This window comes from Lactuca virosa, chromosome 9, assembly GCF_052849685.1.
Source record: "Lactuca virosa cultivar CGN04683 chromosome 9, Lactuca_virosa_CGN04683_v6, whole genome shotgun sequence".
Classification (NCBI taxonomy): domain Eukaryota; kingdom Viridiplantae; phylum Streptophyta; class Magnoliopsida; order Asterales; family Asteraceae; genus Lactuca; species Lactuca virosa.
The window spans coordinates 305,843,776-305,854,124 of NC_136434.1; the positions used below are offsets into that span (position 1 = coordinate 305,843,776).

A 10,349-nucleotide genomic window follows, 5' to 3' on the forward strand; every position below is an offset into this window, starting at 1 on the left:
CACCATCTCCATCGATAATATATAAAACCTACAAAAGAGTTACAAAATCTACAAAATAGTTACAAATTTTTGCAGATTGATTTTGTATTCTTCATAATTTACCTCCAAAGACTTCTCTATTTGCGCTTCACTTCTGGAAGCATCTTCAACATTTATAGAAAGAATAGCAGCAACCCTATTTACACAATAAATCTTCCTAACTTGAACTTCATCCTATCAATTAACTACAAATGCTTAGTGTTGTTGGTTCAAAAGTTAGAGAAAAGTATTTGAAAAAAAAAAACACTTATGTATTTCATCTGCCGAAAGGTATCTTTAATGGCTTGTGGGGGAACTTTTACCACTCCTTCAATGTCAACAAAGGATTCTTTGCGAATCGTCTGAATCCGCCCCCTTATTAGCACAATGCGGTCTTTGAGTTCTTCCAGCACAGAGTTTCAAAAGTGGAATATAAAGTAGATAAAAAAATGGTAGATTGTTGGTGGGAAAAATAAGCATGGGACACGTATCTAAGTGGTGGAAAACAAAGGCGGACACGTATCTAGGCGGTGGAAAACAAAAGGCAGCACACGTAACCCTAATCGAAATCCCAGTTTTTTATTAAAAAAAATCCACCAATGATAGAAAATAACGGTTCACAAAGGTATCTTAGGATGTATATATAAATATATATATATATATATATATATATATATATATATATATATATATATATATATATATATATATATATATATATATATATATATAGAGAGAGAGAGAGAGGATGGTTCAATTGAGAAAAAAAGGTTGAGAATGGGGGAACCATTCTCAGCCAATCATTTAATGAGCTTAAAAAACACACGGTGGCAAACTTGTAAATAATCCAAATACATTAATGAGCGGTGGCAAATTTGTCTTGGACTCCATCAATATCTTCGTCTCTAATCTACACATCACCACTACATCTCTCATCCTACCACATAAGCAACCGTGAATCTGGGTCACGAAATCCACTTGATGGCGACGATTTGGCACCGCCGTCAGAGGAGACGATTTAGCACCACCATTGCAGATCTAACTCCGATTAGGGTTATCATCACCATCTCAGACAACGGCGACCTCGAACTTCATCTTTGTCCTTATCCGACAACCGCTAAGAGAAAATAAGCAGCGTTACATGGATCAAATTCCATGGCAACCACTAGTGTAATGGGAACAGAATGTGAAGTTGGAGTAGGAGCAGATGACGGCGCCGACGATGAAAAACCACCACATTGTAGCTTCCTACAATCAACAGGACCAACATTTCTAGAGGAACACTCCCCCACCAGCCAAAGTATCATGTTTTTAACATTTTTAAAAAAATTAACTTGTATGCACTCCAACTGTTTGATGAAATGCATAAACTAAATTATCACGTTATATTCACATATGAATATGTTTTTTCACCTGAATCAGTATATGATTATTAAAACAAAAAAAATATGCAAGTCTGTATGTTATTCATATGTGAATAACATATAAAAATTATATATATATATATATATATATATATTTGTGAAAACACCTTGTAATATTCATATGTGAATATACTGTGTAATATTCATAAGTGAATATATCATCTAATATTCACAAGTGAATATACTATGCAATACCCACATGTGATATACCATGTAATACTATGTAATATTCACATATGAAAATATCATATAATATTCATAAGTGAATATATCATCTAATATTCACAAGTGAATATACTATGTAATATTCACAAGTGAATGCATCGTCTAATATTTAAATATGAATATACTATGTTTATTATATGTTATATTCATATATGAATGATACTTAAATTGTAAAAAAAAATTAATCATACTTTTTATTGATAAGTGAATAACGAATGTACTGTAATAAAAATTTGATGCATTTTTATTCACTTATGAATATCGATAGCTGAAAATATAAAAAAAATAATTTTTTTATTTTATCTTAAAACTATATCAATATGGATGTCTATTTGTAGAGAATAAAAAATCATGAATTTTGGTATATTTAAAATCTTTTTTCGATAAAAATATATTCTTAAAAATTAAAAAAAAAACGAAAAAACTATGTTTTGTATATATTAAGGTAATTATTAGCATAATTTAAGAAAATATGTTTTGTTGAAAATACATGTCTATTCCTTTCCCATTTCCGCTGGTACGACGGGGACTTTTGCGGCAAAAATAAATGAGTGACTGAGAATGATTCCCCCATTCTTAACTTTTTTTTATTTTCTCAATTGAACTTACCTATATATATATATATATATATATATATATATATATATATATATATATATATATATATATATATATATATATATATATATATATCTTTACTATCTAATAAAAGAAATCTCACTATTTCTATAAATAGATTCAATATAATAATAATATTTTTTTAGACTAAACTGCACAAATGGTCCTTGTGGTTTGCTCAAAATTGCCACTTTGGTCCAAAAAAGTTTGGACTAGCACCACTGGTCCAAAGTTTTCATTTTGTTGCTTGTTTGGTCCAATCTATTCTGATTTTTTTCAAAATGACGAATTTACCCTTTTTAATATGATTTTCTCTTTTTTGTTAATTGTTTTCCTGATTTTCAGATTTGAAAAAATAAAAAAATAAATAATTAAATTAAATTTCTCTCTCTCTCTCTCTCTCTCTCTCTCTAACAAATCAAAATCTGCAGTCGATCGTCTAGATGTTCATATCCAATCACCAAATGAAATCAATAAACTCTTTAGGATTTTTCAAAACTTCATATTCAATCTCTAGATTAACCGTGAACAGAATCAGTAAAATTTATGGGTATCTTCAAATCTAGAACCTGTAACAAAATCATAAAATTTGTGGGAATCTTCAAACCCAGAACCTGTAACAAAATCATCTTCTTTAACCTAACCTAGGAAATTTTTAGAACTTCACCTCCAACCTCCAAATCGGCGGCAGCTACCACATCTGATATCACCATGGACCAATTTCCTCAACACTAAACAAATGACAGAGCTTTGACTCTATTTAGATCTGATTTTGAATCGATGACATAACTGATGATTCTTGAGTTATAGAGAAGTAATCCTAAAACTTTTTTTGGTTTTTGATTTCTTGAACTTGGACTTTTCTGGTGATGATTATTGATTCTTGAACATGGATGTCGTAGCTGATGATTCTTGATTCAGAGACTTGACGATTGCCTCCGGTATTGCATTGTTGTTGGTAAAAAGACATCCCCCTCAATCTGTTGCTGCTTCCAATCGGGTCCCTCTTCTCAATCAGACAAAGGCAGAGGACCGGAGTCCTTATTCCTCCTTCGTGTGTTGCTGACCGATTGAATCAGAAGAAGAAAGAAGACGATGACGGTTTCAAGATGAACAGAACACAAGCCTTAGCACCGACCACGCCGTCTCTCGACCCTCCTGGCTCCATCAAACGACCCTCAGGTGAGCTTCAGCTTCAGAGGCTGCGGCCATTCTCATTTCCTAAAACCGTAGGGTTTTCAGAGGTTGCGGTCGATTCAATCCCTAGTTTCGATCTTTGTGTCACAGCCTAGAACTTTTAGGGTTAGGGTTTCGCTACCAGAGCTTCGATCTGGTGGCGTTCATCTTTTCTGTCGGTGGTGTTCATCTTTTCTGCCTGTGGTGTTCACAATTTCCGGCGAGAGTAAAGCCTGGGTGAGGGAGTAAGGGTAGTGACGTTCTCTGAGAGAGAGAGAGAGAGAGAGAGAGAGAGAGAGATTTTTTATTTTTATTTTTTTTATTTTGTTATAAAAAATTATAAAAATAAAATAGAAAATGAAAATTTTCTTTTTTCTTTTTTTCTTTTAATCATAAAAAGTATTTAAATAATAAAAAAACTGAAAAAGAAAAAAAAATAAGGGCAAAATAGTCATTATGAAAAAGTTTATAGAAAAGTGGATCAAACTCGCAACAAAATGAAAAGTTTTGACCTCTGGTGCTAGTCCAAACCTTTTTGGACCAAAGTGACAATTTTCAGCTAACCACAGGAATCATTTGTGCAGTTTTGTCTATTTTTTAAGACGTTCAAATCATTAAGACAATAATACAAGTAGCCATCAATAAAATAATAATATTTTTAAGGTTGTACAAAACATGAACGAATGAAGTACACTTAACCAATGCATATAAACTTCTGGTTTGACCGAGTTCTTTAGTCCAAATGATGAGTTGTGAAGAAGCCTAAGATCCCGGAAAAAATCATTTCAGTTGTTGCCCCCCTTCCCCTATATCCGTTCTTCTTCTCCTTCGCAGAAATCATCCCGTTTCTCTTTCTACTAAACGAGTTTTCTTCTTCTCTCGGTAAAAAAAACCCTAAGACCACCCCTCAGTTACGTCGTACTTACCACCACGGTTTTTCTTTCTTCCACCAACAAACAAACCCTAATGGAAATCTTCAGCATAATTGATGCCGCCTCCCCACACCTTCGTCTTCTCCATCAATGTCCTCCATGACCCACTCAAGCATTTGTTCCATCGTCTCTGTCGGAACTCCCGAAGCCATCACCTCCGTCGACCGCCACTAGAACTATTGTCACAGATAAACAAACACTTTTCATTGGTCATTTCTTTAATTTATATATACTTTTTACATTTTAATCTTGATTATCTCTCTACACCTCAACCAGATCTTACTGAGTTAATTTTAAAATTTTGAATTTTTGTTGCAGTAGTAGCAGATGAATAACTTTGAAGAGGAATGAGTTCTTGGAAGATAGGATGTTGGTAAAAATCATCTTCTCGAACTGTCTCTCTCTATCTCTACAAACAAATCTGATGATGTCGAATCGTTAAGCTAAATTGATTCTCCTCCTCTCTGCAACCAAAATGCGTCTCTTTGCCTCTCTCCATTCAAGATTAAGAAAAACCCTAGATATCCCCCAAAAATTGATGCCACTCTTTCATCATCCTCGAATAACCCATCTCGAGATGGATGCGAAAGACATCCCAACACCGCCATCCTCCAGATCTTTCAACCCCTGATGCTATGTCGCTCGATTTATGTTATTTTTTTGTTTTTACTTTTTAGATCTTTTATCTTCGGTTAAATGAGGAGTATGACGTCTTTGATTTTGTCAGAGTCTGTGAAATAAGTACGGCGTCTTTGATTTCTGCCAGAAGTGAGGAGCTTGGCGAGATTTTGATTCTTTTTTGGTGCTCTAGAATGTTATCAAGTATTAGCAGGTAATTAAATTTTTCTATGTTTTTTAATCATTTGATTTCGTTTTTCGTGTTCAATTCCATGAAGTTCTTGAATACGCTAGATGTACAAAATCAATCTACCTTCTGATTCACCGGGTTCTCTATCTTTTTTTCTTTTAACAGGTATGCTTTTGATTCTTAATTTGTATATTTATTGGTGTAATGAATCGTTTTAGCTAGGGCATTATAACTCATGACATTGGCTGACCATGGCTGCACACTCTTCCAGCCAATGTCATGCCGCTCACAAATGATGTTCTTACTGTTCCTAAAGTGAACTTAAAGAAACATTTATCTTCACCGTGCTTGGATCCTTGGATACATTCTTCCTTTTTTGTAAACCTAAAAATCTAAGTCCATTATCTATTTTGAGCATCTCATCGTTGCCTCCATAACAGATAGTAGTTCTCATAAAATCTACTCCCAACTCTTATTTGAATAATGAAATATTTGAATAGAAGTAGAAAAATGACTGGTCCAGGTTAGCAAATGTACAACTTTTTAAGCATGAGGTACAGTTGATCAATGTTCTGGCCACCATTTTAACGTTTCAGGCGGTAAGTTTTTCGATCCTAATGAAATCAAGCACGTACTGGAGTTGGGACAGGAACCCTGCTTCATCTGAAAAACTAGCTCTCGCAAGAAGCCTAACGAGGTACAATTGTTCAAATTTTAAATTTTTTTCATTCTTCATCTTTTTTCATGTGTTTCTTTAATTTAGTGTTTATTTCAGTCAATGTAGAGCATTTGATATATGGATAGGGTTCAATTAGTATGTGAATGTGGAGATGAGCAATAGGAAAGATATACGTAGGAGATTAACATTCAACTATATATTGGCAGTTCATGAGTGATTTGTTAGGTATGTTCGAAAGTACCATAGAAAACTACTAAACATCCACTGGTTAAAATATGATACATAAATCTCTTTTCACTAGGGTCAAAATCGTCAAATTGGTCGACACCAAAAGTCGAAACATCGGGTTTTGTACCACCTACACAAATGACAGATTCAAGATTTCTAACAAGAGTACGCACTATAATTATAAAAAAATAATTAATATGTATTACTACTACACTATAGATGTTATAAAAAGAAAATTTAAAGTTAGTGCATGCATTTCCTAATTAAACACTTAATTATGAATCAACCATTCACTTGCATCCATGGCTATGATGTATAGATTTGAATAAAAAATGCAATTTGAGAAGCAGTGATTTTTTTGCATACTCAATTTATGCATATTGGCTTTAAGAGTTTGACTGAAACTGTGATTATGATATGGTTTGTGATGTTGAAGGGTCGATGCATTTAATTACATATTTAATCTTCATTCATTTTTGCTATTGACTTTATAAAAATAAACCATCATCTTTTCTATCATTATTCATATTTATTTGAGACATTTTTATTGATTATTTTAAAATATCTAGCCATAAGGTATCTATTTTTTTTAAATATTTTGTTTGTTTTGATATAAACACAGATGAAACAGCCGGCAAAATATTGGGACAAGCGGATCAACCTTATTTTTTAAGCAATTAAGTGTCAAGGTGTTTGTAATTTAATGGATCATATACCAGTTCCTGGGAGGTAAAATGTATTATGGCACATGCTTATGACCAATAATTGAAACGCTCGCGATTCATGATTGGTATTTGATAAATGTTTTACCAATGCTAAGTAGGTTTGATAAATCTTTCTTTTACATACTAATGGGAGAATAAGTAAATGTCATTACCTTTAATGTTCGATATGATGAAATTAAAGGAATGGAATGTTGATTCCATTGAAAGAGAAAAAAAAAACAAAACAAAACAAAAATGGACACCGTGTAATAATAAAATCATACAAATGGCTCATGTGTAATGGTTTAATGAAAACATACAAAAATGGTCCTAATGTAGTAAAATTAAAAAAAAAATTGTCATGTAATAGAAAAAACAATGTTTTCATGCTATAAGTGAGTAGAATGCCTTAAAAAAACAATGTTTACATGATTAACAGTTATAGGATATGTATATGCTCATTTTGTTTTTATGTTTGTGTTGTAGGATTAAATACAAGAAATAGCATCATACTTACTTGTGTATTTAATATGAGCATTCTACTTTTATTGATTTGTTTATTATAACATTCAACTTTTGTTTCTTCTAATTAACATTTTACAAAATGGTACTTTGAAAATTCTATCCAATTACAACGATGTTATTTAAACTTAAAGATGTTTTCATTTCTATGACGAAGACATGTTTCAAAACATATAACATACCAAAATACATTTTATGCACTCTCCACCAACATTCTAAATTAAAATCTATCAAACAACGTGAAATTAAACTTTAAACATATTGTATAAAAAATTGATCGCTTAACCTTCCGCCGCAATGTGCGACCTTAAAACCTTGTTGTTCACACTTTTGTAAAAAGAGGAGAACCCATAGGTAGTCTTTTGTAACCTTTTTAACATTTCTAATTGTTTTTCAACTTCTGAAGGCTTTTTTAGTTGTTTGAACCTTATTTCTCTGTCTATTCCTTTTTATCATATACAGATCAAAAATGTAAAATAAATAAATTATGGAGGATATTACCCATTGTTCATGCCTTTAACCTTTACCTGCAAGCCTTATTTTTATTGCTAGAGGCGAAGTCACAAGGCCTTACAATAATGCAGCTCCGCTCCAAAGGTCTTGGATGTAATTCTATTGTAATGTCCGTGTTTCTAGGCTAGACATTAATATTGACGTTATAATCTAGGTTAACCTTTGTAACTCATTTTGAGGAAATGAAAAGGAATTATGTGAATATTATGTGAATTATGTGTTTTATGCTTAATTATTAGGGTTTAATTAATTAAGAATAAAAATGAGCGTCAAAAATAAATATTAGATAAAGCCGATATCTATTAAAAAAGTTGTAGTGGTCGTGCGAAGGATTACAGATATATAAAAAATACCAAAATCCAAGTTATAACGAAGAAGTTATGACCTGTCGAAGTTTCACGACAAAACCGGCACGGTGCCGAATGACGTAAAAAGTGAGTTTTTGATAAACTACTTTTTAGCCTTAGTGATCTAAACGAAAGTCGTAGTGTTCGTTAAACCGAGAGTAGTTATAAAAAGAACGCCCAAATCTGACTTTGTATGAGGAAGTTATGATTTTTCGAAGTTTCAGCTTAGCAGTAGACAGCTAAAAACTCGAATTTTAGATCGAGTGATTTTTAGCCGACACGACCTAAAAGAGAATCGAAGGTCTCGTCAATAGTATCACATCGGTAAAAAGACAGACGAAAACGGACTTCGGATGAAGAAGTTATGAATTTTTAACGGATTTCTTGTCCCGGTCTGTTAAAAATAATAATATAAAAATTAAAGTCAAAATTAGCCGACGAAGTCTAAACGAAAGTTGTAGAGCGTAATTTTACCTACGCGTGCATATAAAGAACGTAAAAAACGGAGCTCGTATGCGAAAGTTATGGATTTTAGAAGTTTTTCCACAAAAATCGAGAAATTTCGCATAGGTGGCTCCGGCCACGTCACCCTCGCCCAAATCGTGCCAAGTGTCCGAACTGCTGAGTCATCCGAGGCCACCTGTCGACGCGTGTCACATTCTCCCTTGACCGAAGGCTCGGCCAATCAGGAGCTGCCTTGTACCCCTCTATGACGCGTCCGAGCTTCGCATATGGTGCCACGTCCGAAGCCTCGGACTAGACCTCTCTCCAATCAGAGGCCGACACCGAGACCCTCGCACGTGCGAGCCATGTGCTGCGCGCCTTCGCCATGCTGCTGCCGCGTGTCCTTGCTGCTGACTCATGCTTCCTTAGCCGACTTCGGACCTCCCTATAAATAGAAGGCTTGCGAGCCTTCTCGGATACTTTTGGAAATTTGCCATCTTTTACCCCTTTTTCAATATTTCCTTCATTCTAACATCCCCCAAAGCCCCGGTATCAATTATAACCCCGGGAATACGCCCCCGAAGTGCCCGAGAAGCCCGAGAAATTTATCTTTTCGGTTTCGAAGTCCGACCCTTGCAGAGCCCGGTTTCTCAATAAAACTCCCGGTTTTATTAGAAACGAACGTTTTAGGAAACGAATTGCTGCCCGATTTTCAGTAAATCAAGTGAGTATATAGTCACCTTCATCTTACACCTAGATATGAAGTATTTTCTATAAAATACGTGCTACGTGTAATTATATTAATTGTTTAATTGAGGTGACTGTTGAATAGATGTTTTATACAAGTTTTAAACTGTATATGTATTTTTATCTACAAATATGTTGGGTAAAACATGGGTAGATAGTTGATGTGTGATGAAATAAAATGATGAGAGGCCTCGATGTGATTGTGATCCAATCATCTAGCGGAGTTTGGATGACGACCACAGACTTTTCTAGACAGTCCAGTGGAACGCTGGCAGGCCCGCAACCTGTAGGTGTTAATGAACTTGGGTGTTCATTCGCTGTACTCCATCCCCCTCATGGTTGCCTTTAGGACATGTATGGCTGAGGAAACCCCTTAGCAGTAGTGTCAATCCCGATGATATTCTTTAGGCTAGGTCCCTTGTGATAAGTGTTTAGGGACGTGAAGTGAGGATAACGGGACCGGGTAATCAGGGTTATTGTTGATTGATGAACTTAATAAGTTTATTATTATTGTGGGTTGAAAACCCTATATGCTCACCAGGCTCCCAAGCCTGACCCACTCAGCTTTTTATGTTACAGGTAGTGGACCCCGAGCATAGTCGGAGGATGATGAGAGATTTTTGGATTATAGGCCAGTAGTTGTAAATAACTGTTGAAAAGCTTATAATGTCTTGTTTATGCTTTTGATCTGTATCGGAACATGACATCCCGAGGTTTTGATATGAAATGAAATTATATATTTCTTAAAGAAAGGTTTTGACAAACTTTTATCATGTTTTGTTTTGGGGACCAATTCCGCCACATCTTTTTAAAAGATTTCTCTGATTTTATTTTAAAAAGCATAAATTAAATCGGTCTTTTCTGGCCGAGAAATTAGGGGATGTTACAGTTGGTATCAGAGCATTAGTTTAAGCAAACTAAGAAATTGTAGGATTTCTAGACTTAAACTTAGAATGCTAAGTGA

At 34.2% G+C, this 10,349-nt stretch overlaps 1 long non-coding RNA gene across 1 annotated transcript; it reads left to right on the forward strand.

Annotated features, from left to right (window-relative positions):
• The first annotated feature begins 4,242 nt into the window (after positions 1-4,242).
• LOC145141272 (uncharacterized) lies at positions 4,243-6,822 on the forward strand. Its single transcript, XR_013722546.1, has 3 exons — positions 4,243-5,225; positions 5,798-5,898; positions 6,731-6,822. It is a non-coding gene; the product is annotated as an uncharacterized LOC145141272 (long non-coding RNA).
• Positions 6,823-10,349: the final 3,527 nt, after the last annotated feature.